Source organism: Ammospiza nelsoni, chromosome 2 (assembly GCF_027579445.1).
Source record: "Ammospiza nelsoni isolate bAmmNel1 chromosome 2, bAmmNel1.pri, whole genome shotgun sequence".
Taxonomy (NCBI): Eukaryota; Metazoa; Chordata; class Aves; order Passeriformes; family Passerellidae; genus Ammospiza; species Ammospiza nelsoni.
This window is the reverse complement of record NC_080634.1, coordinates 537,196-550,272: the sequence shown is the minus strand read 5'-3', so window position 1 is coordinate 550,272 and position 13,077 is coordinate 537,196. Positions and strand designations below refer to the sequence as shown.

General features: G+C 49.0%; 1 long non-coding RNA gene across 1 annotated transcript; it reads right to left on the bottom strand.

Moving 5' to 3' along the window:
* Window positions 1-4,261: 4,261 nt before the first annotated feature.
* LOC132069851 (uncharacterized) lies at window positions 4,262-11,955 on the bottom strand. The gene is made up of 6 exons (XR_009417832.1): window positions 11,519-11,955; window positions 11,071-11,195; window positions 10,331-10,933; window positions 10,117-10,236; window positions 8,482-8,556; window positions 4,262-5,014 (listed from the first exon to the last, which is right to left on the bottom strand). It is a non-coding gene; the product is annotated as an uncharacterized LOC132069851 (long non-coding RNA).
* Between the last annotated feature and the right edge of the window lie 1,122 nt (window positions 11,956-13,077).

Here is a 13,077-nt window from a genome sequence, read left to right as displayed (position 1 = left end):
CCAGTTTCCTGCTGGGAATCCTGGAAAGAGAACTCGGTGAGAAATGCGAATGCTGCAGCTGGAGCGCTGAGAGGGGAGAGTCTGCAGGGAATGTGTCTGGTGAGTCTCCTCATGCCCCATATCTGATGCTGGGCTGGCACCAGGGCACCTCATTCCATTGAAACTCTCTCGAAATGCACTTCAATTACAAATTGGACTGCAGAATGCACGTGGGAAGCTTTGTGTCCCTAAGGGAATGCTCTGGGGCTGTGCAGCCTCTGACCTGCACAAATAACTCCTGCTCCCACAGAAACCTGCTGGCTGCAGGGCAGGAGTGCCAGCAAAGTGGCAGCTCCAGCGCCACCCCAATGAGTGACTGTCCTTGCGGCTCTCGGGGCCGGGAGGGAATGCTGTCCCTGCCCCTCTGGGAAAGCAGGAGCAGGATCAGTGCTGCAGCCGGGTCTGTTCCTGCTCTCTGTCTCCAGGGTGCCCCGGAGGGCTCTGGCTCGGGATAATCTGTGTGTGAGAGCTTCCCGTACCCGTGCCAAACCCCTCTGGGGACAGAACGTGCCCAAAAGCTCCATTAACCCTTTCTCTGTGTGTGAGAGCTTCCCGTGCCCGTGCCAAACCCCTCTGGGGACAGAACGTGCCCAAAAGCTCCATTAACCCTTTTTTCTCCTGCTGGCAGGGCAGCGTGTGAGCCCAGGCCCTCCTCCCTGGAGCAGGGACAGCTGAGGATGAGCCCCAGGGACTCAGCCATCAGAGCAGGTAGGATGGATCTCTTTGTGCTTGGCAATTGCTTTTTTTGGCTTTAATGTCACACTGCAGGGCTCCTCCAGCCCCTGTGCCCTGCAGCAGCACTCACAGCCCCTGGGCTGGCCGGGGAACAGCTCTGGGAGGGAAATGGATGTGCAGGAAATTTCCAGAGTTTGACAGAAGGCTCACATAGTGTGGATCTGTATGGAAATTCTGAGATAAGAAATGCTGACTTAGAAATGCCACGGAATAGGACAGACATTGCTGAGAGAGAACTGGAGCTGGAAACAAGTTTTAAAGGGTGACTTTGTAAATAAGACTGGATACCTTAGAGAAATAGAACTATGAAAGATGCATTGTAATAAGATTCACAAGGGGTAATTTAGATGATTGGCTTTAAGGCATTTACAGCATGGTGTGGCAAAAGCTGAGAGGCCAAGAAACACTTACAGTGTATTGGAATTAGGAAATAGTTGGCTGCTGATTGTGATGGGTGAATTATAACATCTGTATTGTCTCACCCTTCACACGAGACTGAACATGGGATCAAAGTTTTTAAAATGCCTCTCGGTTGCCCCATGTCTGGGTCAGAAAAGAGCATAATCTGATAAACTGGAGCTTTGTGTGAGGAAGATTTATCAGATTCCTCCCAACCTTCTCTGGGGTGTTTGTGCCAAAGGGGCTCTGGCCCCAGAGCCACACAGGGTGTCTGTGCCTGCATAAGTGTCAGTGACATTTGCCAAGTCTGGCAGGAAAGCAGAAACATCCTGGGGCTGTTTGGCCAGAGATGGAACATGGAGATGTCTGTGCTGGCAGGGTGTGAGTGCTGCCAGCCTGGCTCTGTGGTGCCTCTGTCCCTCAGCAGTCAGGGCAAGGGGGGAAGCTGCAGCTGAGGCAATTTTGGCTGTTTCAGACTGCTTGGGCCAGACCTGGCAGCACTGGAAGAACAGCTTTCCTCCTCCTTTCTGTCCATCCCTGAGCAGAACAGTGAGATGGTGCTGCACTGAGCCCTCTCTTTTGTGGCTGTTGTTTGGTTGGTTTGTTTGGGTTTTTTCTGTTTTTAATGTATTTCTAAGTGGTGCAGTGAGGAGCAAGGTGCTGGTTACGTGATTTCTGACTGACACATGACAGAAATGGGCACAGGTGAGTGCATGTGCTTTCTGGCACATCCAGTGTGCAATCCTGAGTGAGGATTCCCAGCCCCAGCTGCCCGTGGCACAGCTCCTCACTGCTCAGTCACTGTGAACAGCTCCCTCCTTTGCTGGGCACATCCCTGGAGTGGGAGCAGAGTCCCCTGACCCTGCAGGAATTCCCTGCTCCTCTGGAGAGGGGTGAGGCCAGAGCTTGGGGGCAAAGGACAACAGCCAAACCAGGCCATTGTGTCCCTGATGCATCCAGGACAGCGTGTTCTCCTTGTTCCCAGCACTGGTGAATCTGAACAAGATTTATTTTTGACAAGATTGCCTGTTCTTCACTTCTCCAGCTCTGCCCCACACCTGGCTCTGCAGCTGTAGCTCACCCTGCCCTGGCTGTGGCTGATAAAATGTCATTTTTGTAGCAGCAATCCATTCTTTTAAAGAGCACAAAGAGCGTACAGTACAGCAGAGACTTTGGGAAATCCATCCAAGTAAGGGACTCTGCCTTCCTGCTGTTCCTGTAGCTCTCCTTCCTGCTTTCACCTGGGCTGCCAGGATGGGCAGGGCCCATATTTATCATATGAAAGTGCTGTCACTGAATTTGTCCAGAAGCTCTGATTACAGACACTCATTTTCTGACAGTAAACATTTTCATTTTGCCTTTCCCCTGTTGTTCCCGGGGGCTGCCCAGGCTGTCTCCCTGTGCTCCCAGGAGGAAGGGCAGCCCCTGCCTGGCTGCCCAGCCCAGCTGGATGGGACAGGGTTGTGTGGCCTGGCAGGGCAGGAACAGCTGGCTGTGCCCTGGAGTGCCTTGGAACCTTGCCCTGGCAGCTTTGGAGGGGTTTCTCTTTGGGATTGCTTGTGAGGCACCCTCCCTTTGTACAAAGCCCAGTGTTAAAGGACTGACTAGTGAGATGTGAGATAAAAATGGTTCTGTTAAAATGAGGCAAAGATTGCAATAAGAAAAATGAGCTTGCTTTTAATGTCTGAAATGGTTAGGAATAGAAATGCTGGCAAAGGGCACTGATATGTTTGAACTGGTGTCACCTCTCATGGATAAAACCCCACAGTGAGCCCTCAGAGCAGAAGTGTGAAAGCTGGATCCTTGGACTTCCACAGTGGAATTAATTTTCTTTTCCTCCTCTCTTTCAGGCCAGGACAAGTCACCAACCTCCTGCCCCCTTTGCCAAAAGCTTTGGTGTTTGAGCAGCCACAGGCAAGAGGCCCCAGCACAGGCTCTGCCCTGCAGGGCTCAGGCCCTGCCCTGCTGTGGGTGAGTCAGAGGCACACAGGGCTCCTCTTGTCCCCTGTGCTGCATTCCCTGCCTGGGGATGCCACTGCTGCCAGCCCAGCCTGGGGCTGCTCACAGGGGCCAGGGGGAGGGAAGGGACCAGGGTCTGACTCCAAGGGTCACAGGGCTGATTTATTATTTTATGGTATGCATCACATTAAACTACACTGAAAGAATTGAAGAAAGGATTTCATCAGCAGGCCAGCCAAGAGTAGAAAAAGAAGGAATGAATAACAAAGGCTTGTGGCCGGCACACAGAGTGTGAGCCAGCTGACTGTGATTGGCCATTAATTAGAAACAATCACACGAGACCAATCACAGACGCTCCTGTTGCATCCCACAGCAGCAGATAACCATTGTTTTCATTTTATTCCTGAGGCCTCTAGCTTCTCAGGAGGAAAATCCTAAGGAAAGGATTTTTCCTAAAATATGTCTGTGCCACAGCCCCAGCCCTGTGTGCTGGCAGAGACACAGAGACAGCCCTGCCCAGAGCCACCATTGTCAGCAACCAGGGCATGGCACTGGCTCTGGGTGAGAAGGGTTTATTGCTCACACAGACACCAGCCTCAGTGCCCTGGCTCTGGTGAGAAGGGTTTATTGCTCACACAAACAGCCTCAGTGCCCTGGCTCTGGTGAGAAGGGTTTATTGCTCACACAGACACCAGCCTCAGTGCCCTGGCTCTGGTGAGAAGGGTTTATTGCTCAGGTAAGGATCAGCCTCAGTGCCCTGGTTCTGGTGAGAAGGGTTTATTGCTCACACCAACATCAGCCTCAGTGCCCTGGCTCTGGTGAGAAGGGTTTATTGCTCAGGTAAGGATCAGCCTCAGTGCCCTGGCTCTGGTGAGAAGGGTTTATTGCTCACACAGACAGCCTCAGTGCCCTGGCTCTGGGTGAGAAGGGTTTATTGCTCACACAGACACCAGCCTCAGTGCATGGCTCTGGTGAGAAGGGTTTATTGCTCAGGTAAGGATCAGCCTCAGTGCCCTGGCTCTGGTGAGAAGGGTTTATTGCTCACACAGACATCAGCCTCAGTGCCCTGGCTCTGGTGAGAAGGGTTTATTGCTCACACAGACATCAGCCTCAGTGCCCTGGCTCTGGTGAGAAGGGTTTATTGCTCAGGTAAGGATCAGCCTCAGTGCCCTGGCTCTGGTGAGAAGGGTTTATTGCTCACACAGACAGCCTCAGTGCCCTGGCTCTGGTGAGAAGGGTTTATTGCTCAGGTAAGGATCAGCCTCAGTGCCCTGGCTCTGGTGAGAAGGGTTTATTGCTCACACAGACAGCCTCAGTGCCCTGGCTCTGGTGAGAAGGGTTTATTGCTCAGGTAAGGATCAGCCTCAGTGCCCTGGCTCTGGTGAGAAGGGTTTATTGCTCACACAAACATCAGCCTCAGTGGCCAGGAGACTTTACAAGAGTAAGTAGTTTGCTACAGTTCAAGAGTTTCTTCATTACAAGGCAATCTATAACTTTCTGACCCACAGACAGCTGCCACAGGGTTCATTTTGCTTTTCTAACCTATGACCTTTACTTAATTCTGCTGCACTGTGCACACTGTTGCTCAATAGGCTTCGGTCTCACTTGCACACAGATGCTTCTAATTCTAAACTCTGTTCACTTACAACCCCACCCTCACATTATAAACCCTTCACCACCTCACCTTCACAGTTCCTCACTTACTTAAGGCATGCTCTTTCTTACAACCATACAAACATAATTATTTTATGTATTATTTTTCTGTTAATGCCTGTGTATTGTATTTTTACATCAATCCAAGCTTCTTCCCAGACTGCAGATCAAATCATTTGGTGTCTCTGGAAGTTTCTGGTTTTTCAATTCCCACATCTCCCCTCTCTCTCTGTATTAAGAAATTTTTATTAATAGATTTGTTAAGTATTGGTTGTATATATAATGTAAATAAGGTGTTACTATTATTAGCAGTAGCATTATAATAATTAAAATGTATTTAAAATATAAAATTGTTATATTTGTTAATTATAGTGTTAAAATCTATTAAATTGTTTAGTTAGGTTTTATTATTTATTCTTATTTTTTATATTTTTTAAAAGTTGTATATTTTTATAAATAGATTCTGAGTTTTAGATACATTTATAGAATATATTTCATTAATTTTTTATATTTATGTTTGTGCGTTAAAAGAAAAATTATTGTTGTTTTCTTTTGTCAAACTGCATGTTTAATACTTTTGATATCTGTTAAAAGTTATTTCATGTAAAGGATGTAGTGTTAGATTGCTTATTTAGATAATATTTTAATTTATTTAATCATTTTAGTCTTGTTGAAGTAAGAGGTGGCATAAAAAGTGATGTGTTGTGTTAAGTTTCAAGGTTTAAAAGTATTTTTATATTTTGATTAGTATTGATGGATAAAATATTTTTTATGTTTTGTATTGGTAATTATTTTTATATTAAGAGTTAGTAATGTACTTTTTCATTATATGGATTATTTATAATTGGTATATTGATTAGGTAAGTAAAGAATGGATTTTTTTTGAGTAGTGATAGATAAATACAAAGTATTTAAATTGTGGAACTTTAGTTAAATTTACTTAAATGGTTGTTTTAGATTGGTTAATTGGTAAAGTTGTATATTTAAAAGTAAATAAACTAAATAGAGTAGAAGTGTAACATTTGATTGAATTTCATATTTTGAAGTTACTATTTAATAAGAACTTTATAATAGTCTTGATTTTTATATTTATATAGAAATTAAAATTTCTAGTTTATTGTGGGTGTAATACAAGATGTTACGTGTAATTTAGAATTTTTGTGTAATTTACATTTGTATTTACACTGGTTTTTTATTGGTGGAGTGGTCAGTGTGTTTTTTGTGTGATGTTCTTTTATGTTTTTATTGAAACTTTACCGGGGTTTTTGTACCTGCTGAGATGTAAGTAAACTTTGTTTTGATATGAGAAATAAAGTGTTGATAAATTTTGTTTTATAAAATTGTATACAGATTTGTAAGGTAATGATATAAGTTATAATAATTTTTTGTTATAAGTATGAAGAAATATTAGAGTAAAATTATGTATGTAGTAAAGAAAAATAATTAGGAATTATTTATAGAATATAGATATAATTAGTAACACATGTGTAATTCTATAATTATTAAGTATTAAAATATTGTATATTATTTTATAGTTTCTAACAGTTGATAAATTAAAAATTAGTGGAAGGTTACATAATAGTTAAAAATAGGTTTAGTTGTTATATTGATAAAGTTAAATTGTTAAGTTAAAACTATTTGAAATTTATTTTTGATATAGCAAATATTTGGGATTGTTGTTAATTATTTTATTTCAGCAAAGTTAGGGTTTGATTATAGTTTAAATTGTAATTGGTGGATGTTACTTAATACATTTTTATGCAATGTTTTTAAAAATAGTAATTATGAGTAAAAATTTTAGGCCTCAAGATTAATTAAATTATTTAATAATTGGGTTTTTAAAAGTATTTTTAGAATAGAGATGTTTTGAATATAATAAACTTATTTTTTAAAGATTTCAAAGTGGTTATAGACAGGATTGTGAATTTGGATTTGGATATTGAGAGTGTGAGGGTGGAGGAAATGTAGTTGTAGGGGAGAGGCTGAATACTTAGTATGAAACTTAGAAAAATTAATTAATGTTGTATTTTGGATTTTTTATAGAAGTCTTTATGTAATAATAACTGAGGAAAGTTATAAGATTAATCGTTTGGAGGAGGTTTTTAATAAAGTTTTTTTTTTTTAACTTTGAAAAATATTTAAAATTATGAGATAATATTAGGTGAAATGACAGAGTTAGTGTAGAGATTAGTTAGGGAGTTCACTTGGTTTCAGAGATGTATAAGTAGTTAGAGAATAAAAGAGTGAGATTTTGAAATTATGTGGTTTTGGTAATTATATAAAGAGATGGTAAAGTATGTGAAAGTCGGTTGTAAATATTATAATAATGTTTTATAAATAGTGTTTATTGTAAAATTAATAATTTACTATAACTAGTCTATTAGTAGTAAGTGTTTGGAGAAGTTAAGGTAACTTTTTGAAAATATTTATATATTAGGTAAATAGAATAAAAATCTTAAAATAATGTGATATTAATAGTAATTGCTATTTTTTGTGCTATTTAGAAAAGATAAAAACTAGAGATTGTAATGAAGAATAGCATTTTTTATTAAATGGATGACTTAATAAACTGGGTTTTTTTACTTATGAGTAGGTGTTCGTTAGAGTTTTATTTTAGTTGCTTTAATTTGAGTTGTTTTACTTTTTTAAGAAAATTAACTATATGCTTTATAGTTTAGATAAATGATTTTTAATACAACTTAGGCTAAGTTCTATTAAATAATATTTAATTTTAGAAATAAGTAATTATGATAGTAAGGAATAATAAACCTAACTTTAATAGAACATTACAGTGATAAAATTAAATTTAAGACTATTTAGACTTAAATGTAGTGAAATTGAATTTTCTTCCATTTTATTAATACTTGACTTATTGAAGGTTGTTAGTTATAAATATTGAAGTTTTTGAAGTATTTTGGTTTTGGAGAAACTTCAGTTTGTTGAACTATTATTATTATGTATATCTTTACATTGTAGTTTTGTTTATTGGGAGCTCTGTGTCTTACTAAGATATTTTCATTTATATTATATTTAGAATGGTAATGATTTCTATAATTTTTTTTTTGTATTTACGATATTGATTAGATTGTTTTGGGTTTTTTTGTGGGCTTTGAGTAATATTTACTTAGAGGTTCAGGTTTTTTATATTTGAAGAATTTTTAATTGTTTTTGTTACTTTTTAAAGAGTTTTTGATTTAGAATTTGAAGAGTATTTAGTGTTTGGAGGAAATAAACTTGGGGGGTTTTTTGGATATGACTGAGTTGTATTTTTAATGTTATTAAGGTCTACTTTTGGTACATTAATTTGATTTTTGTGTTTGGTTATGGGGCAGGTCTCTTGTGTAAGCGTGAGACTGGTATTAGGACTTTTTGTCTAATGTTTTATGAGTCTGTTAAGAAAGAGGTGTTGTTTGAATTTTTATAAAATCTACTGAGAATCAGTTAAAATCAAGGAAGAAACATTATGGTAATTGAAGGGTGTTGTGTTTAAAGAGTTCTAAATCTTTTTTAATAACTTGAAATAAGGTGAGCTCAATCTACTTTTTCTGCCCCCACGAATGGCATGACCTGCTCACGATTCACTCAACCAAAATCAAGAGCAAATGTTGGCTGGGCTTTAAGAACCTGAAATAACTTAGAAGCAAAATAAAACACTTTTTCGCCTGTGTTTTGTTTTTTTTCAGATGCTGGACTTACCTCTGTGGACGTGCACTGAGCTCTCACTGCAGGAACCTGTCAGGCCTTGGTGGTTGTGAGTTCATGTTCTTCTCACTGGGGAGTTGGAAATAATTAATTAATTGCAGAATTGATTGAATTAATGACCCCTTTCATTTTGTGCCCCGCCGTGTGGGACAGGGGCAGAGAGAGCGAGCAGAGGAGCGGCCGGGGCTGGAGAGGAGCAGGAGAAAGGCAGAGGGACCTCCCTGGTGTCCCCAGGGCACTGTGGGGAACAGAAGGGACACCGTGAGGGCAAGGGCAGGTGAGCAGGGGACAGCTTGGGGCAAAACCCGGGGTCACCTGCAGGGAAATGAGTCAGGGGTGTTCTGGAGGGAAGAGCTGAGGGGATGAGTCCGCCCAGCTCGGCCCAAGGGGGAGCAGAGGTGAAGGCCAATCCAAAGCCAACCCTGCTCAACCCCGGAGTCCCAGAATAAATACTACAAACTGCCCATTGAGGGACTAAAAACACATAAACACAGACCCAGGAGCAAACCAGAAGGTTCCTGGGAATCCCATTACAGTGTTGTCACAGCCTTTTTAACAGAATTTTTATCACAACACTGCATTTCTGTGTTGGGATCGTTCACTCTGTGGGCTGTGGGGTTTTTGGGTCTGAGCTCCCTCACGGTGGCCCTGACACCCTCAGGAGCTGGGAGGGAAAGCAGAGTCAGGGCTGCTGGCAGGGCAGGGGTTCTACCCCAGAGCAGACCCAGCAGCTGCCCCCCAGCCTGGCCAGGAGGGATCTGCTCTGGTTCCTGCAGGGAAGGAATGTTCCCAGCTGATTCAGCCGGCATTCCAGCGGCCTCATCTCCCGATTCAGCCGGCATTCCAGCCCCCTCATCTCCTGGCACTTCCCCATGCCGCTCCCACCCTTCCTGCTCCCAGCTCCTGCCCGTTCTGAGGGGAATTTGTCCCACCAGCAGCAGGGGAAGGACACCAGCTGCCACCCTGGAACTTGGATTGTCCCCCTGGGGAATGCTGGCTGCTGGGATTTAGAGCATTCCATGTATTTGGCTGCTGAAATTTCCCAGCCCAGGGGTTTTAGCTGACAGGGCAGCACAGAGACTGTTCTCTATGTGGTGTCTGGATTTGGGGTGCCTGGATTTGGGGGTTGGTATCAGCTTTGCTGGTTCAGGTGAGTTACACCCACAGCCCCACATTCCCTGATGAATTCCTGCTGGAATAACCTGACAGCACCTCATGCAGAGTGGAAATTCCCACACAGAGGTACCACTTTTACACCAGCTGTATTAGGAGCCAGCAGAGGTTCCAGGGAAGCTGAGTGGGATCAGGACAAGGACAGGTCTATATTCCATAGAACTTGCTATTTAAAACCCTCATCCCCCAGCTCCACTGATGTCCCTGGGGTCACTGGACAAAGTTCCCTGGAACCCAGCTGATTTCACCCCCACTCCTGGAGCTCGGGCTCCAGTTGATGTTTTGAAGCAGGACAAGGCAGTGGCTGGATGCACTCCCAGCCTGTGCTGAAGCAGCACACCTCTCCCTGAACAAGCCCAGCTCCTTTCAGAGATTCAGCAGCAGCCTCTACACATTTTTTCCCCTCAGGAAAGGGATGCACAACCCTGCCTTCAGCACACCTCCAGTGGGACCCACCTGCTGAAGTTTTCCTTCACTTCTGCACTTCAGCTGGCTCCCTGGGAAGTTCCAAACTTCATCCTGCTTGAACCTCTGATTTTGAGGCATCTCCCAGGTATACTGCTTGGGATTCAATATCTGTGAGGGAAGATGGCTTTGGTGTTAGCGCTGCTGAGGAGCAGTGGCCTGAGACTGGAAAGGAGAGAGAAGATTTGGGGTGGCTGAGACATACCTGGGAGCTGTGTGGGAGCTCTGGGAGGTCAGAAACGGGAACTGCTGTCTGAGCCCCTCTGCAAACGGTCCGTGCCTCCACTCCAGGCAATGCCCGCTGCTCCTTGGGGTCCTTCTGGGCTGTCGGTGGTCGCGGCGCTGCCGGGCCGGGCTCGGTGTCCCCGCGGGGCTGAGGAGCGGCGCCGTGTCCGCCAGGGGGCGCCCCGCGGGACGGGCGGCGGCGCTGAGGGAGCGGCGGGGCCCGGGGGATCCCGGGGCTGCCACAGGCCATTCCCCTGCCCTACCCGTTTCCAGCCGTGATCCAGCGGCTGCTCCAGGGAAGCGCCGTCTTCCTGGCGGCCCGGCACCACCATAGCCCCGGCTCCCCACGGCCCAAAGCCCAAGCGGGACCCCAGCCCCGCACCGGCCGGAGCAGGAGCGGCGGTTCAGTCCCAGCACCCGTCCCGGAGCAGCTCTTCCCACCTGTAGCGATGCCGGTCCAGTCCTGGTCCCGATCCTACCCCGATCATCCAGCCCCGGCGGGACCCCAGTCCCTCACCGGCCGCAGCCGGAGGAGCAGCACCAGGCTCGGTCCTAGCAGCCATACCGGAGCGGCTCTTCCCCCCTGCAACGACACCGGTCCCGATCCCAGCCCCAATCGCGCCTCGACCATCCAGCCCCGGCGAGATCCCAGCCTCGCACTGGCCGGAACAGCAGCGCCCAGCTCGGTCCCAGCGCCCATTCCGGAGCGGCTCTTCCTACCGGCAGCGATGTCGGTCCGATCCCGGGCTCAGTCCCGCCTCGGTCACCCAGCCCCGCAATGGCCACAGCCGGAGTAGCAGTGCCGGGCTCGGTCGCAGCGTCTGTCCTGGAGCGGATCTTCCCCCCTGCAACGATATCGGTCCGATCCCGGTCTCAGTCGCGCCTCGACCATCCAGCACTAGCACCCACACCCTGCCCGCCTCCCATAGCAGACACCGGCAGGACCAGGACCCGAGCCCCCGGACCCAAAGCCCGATCCCGGTCTCACCCAGCACCCACACCCTGCCCGCCTCCCACAGCAGACCCCGGCAGGACCAGGACCCGAGCCCCCGGACCCAGAGGCCGATTCTGGTCTCACCCAGCACCCACACCCTACCCGCCTCCCACAGCAGACACCGGCAGGACCAGGACCCGAGGCCCCGGACCCAGAGCCCGATCCCGGTCTTACCTGAGCACCTCGGGCCCCACGCAGCACCAGCAGCAACCCCTGATCCGGATCTCCTGTAGCGCTCCGACCGTCGCTCCCGCAGCATCCCGAGCCGAGCATCCCCCGAAGGAAGCGGGACGGACGCGGATTGGCCGGCTTTTATGGGCGGGAGGGGGGGCGGGGGGGGAGGTGTGGCCCCGGGGACGGGGCCGGCACAGGTGCGAGGGGCGGGGCGTGCACAGGTGTGAGCGATCCCAGTGCGCCTGCGCGGGGCGGGGCCTTGGGGGATTTAAGGCGCGGGGAGGGCCCGGCGGAGCCATTTGCTCCTCGGAGGTCGGCGGGGTAGGTTGCTGTCGGTCGGGGCTCTATATCTCTGTTTCTCTTTCTTTTCTTCTGCGTTTCTTTTCTTTTGTGTTTCTGTTTCTCTACACCTCTCCTTTCACCCCTCCCTTCCTCCCCTCCCCCACCCCCCACACCCACCACCCCCCCAAACCCCCCCCCTCCCTCTCCCCCCTAGCCCTCCCCTCCCTCCCCCCCCAACGGCCGCCCCCCGCCCCTCGCTCCCATCCCACCTCCCTATTCCCTCACTGACCCCTACCCTATTCATCCCTACCTTGCCCTACCCTATTCCTCCATCCTCTCCCTTCACTGCCCACCCTGCCCCGCCCCCTGCCCCGCCCCCTGCCCCGCCCCCTGCCCCGCCCCCTGCCCCGCCCCCTGCCCCGCCCCCTGCCCCGCCCCCTGCCCCGCCCCCTGCCCCGCCCCCTGCCCCGCCCTGCACACCCCGACCACTCCCCGCCTTCCCCTCGCGTACCCCCCCGCTCCCCTATTCTCGTTCTGTGTTCCTCCCTTTCCTCCTCTCCTCGCAGCCGCGGGGCGCGGGGTGCCGGGCAATAATAAAGCCCAGAGGGCCGGAGCCCGGCGCCCCCGCCCCGCTGGGGTCCCCACACGGGGCCGGAGCCGCTCTGCGGGTCCCCCCATTGCAGTTCCAAGCACCGCCCCACACCGCCGGGGTTCCGGCTGTCCCTACATCACACTGGGGGGTCCCGGGGTGGGGGGTTACAGCGGCCCCCTCGTTAGGAGGGGGTCGGGGGGTGGTAGGGGGTTAGGAAGGGCCCCCTCATTAGGAGGGGGTCCTTGGGGGGGGGGTAGGTAGGGCCCCCTCCGGAGGAGGGGGTCCCGGGGGGGGGCGGGGCGGGCCCCCTCCGGGGGAGGGGGCCCCGGGGGAGGGGGGCGGGGCGGAGGGGGGGCATTCCCCCCTCCTGGCCCCGCCCCCCTCCCCCGGGACCCCTCCCCCGGACGGGGCCCTGGCCCGGCCCCCTCCCGGGGACCCCCTCCTCCGGACCGGGGGGGGGGGGGGAGGGGGGCGGGTGGGGTGGGGGGGCCGGACGGGGAGGGCCGTTCGTGTGTGTGTTTTTTTTTTACACGTGTACGTATGGGTCACGGCGCGGAGTGACGTGCCCCCCTCTGCTTCCCCCCCACCCCACCCGCCCCCCCTCCCCCCCCGGGCCCCGGTCCGGAGGAGGGGGTCCCCGGGAGGGGGCCGGGCCAGGGCCCCGTCCGGGGGAGGGGTCCCGGGG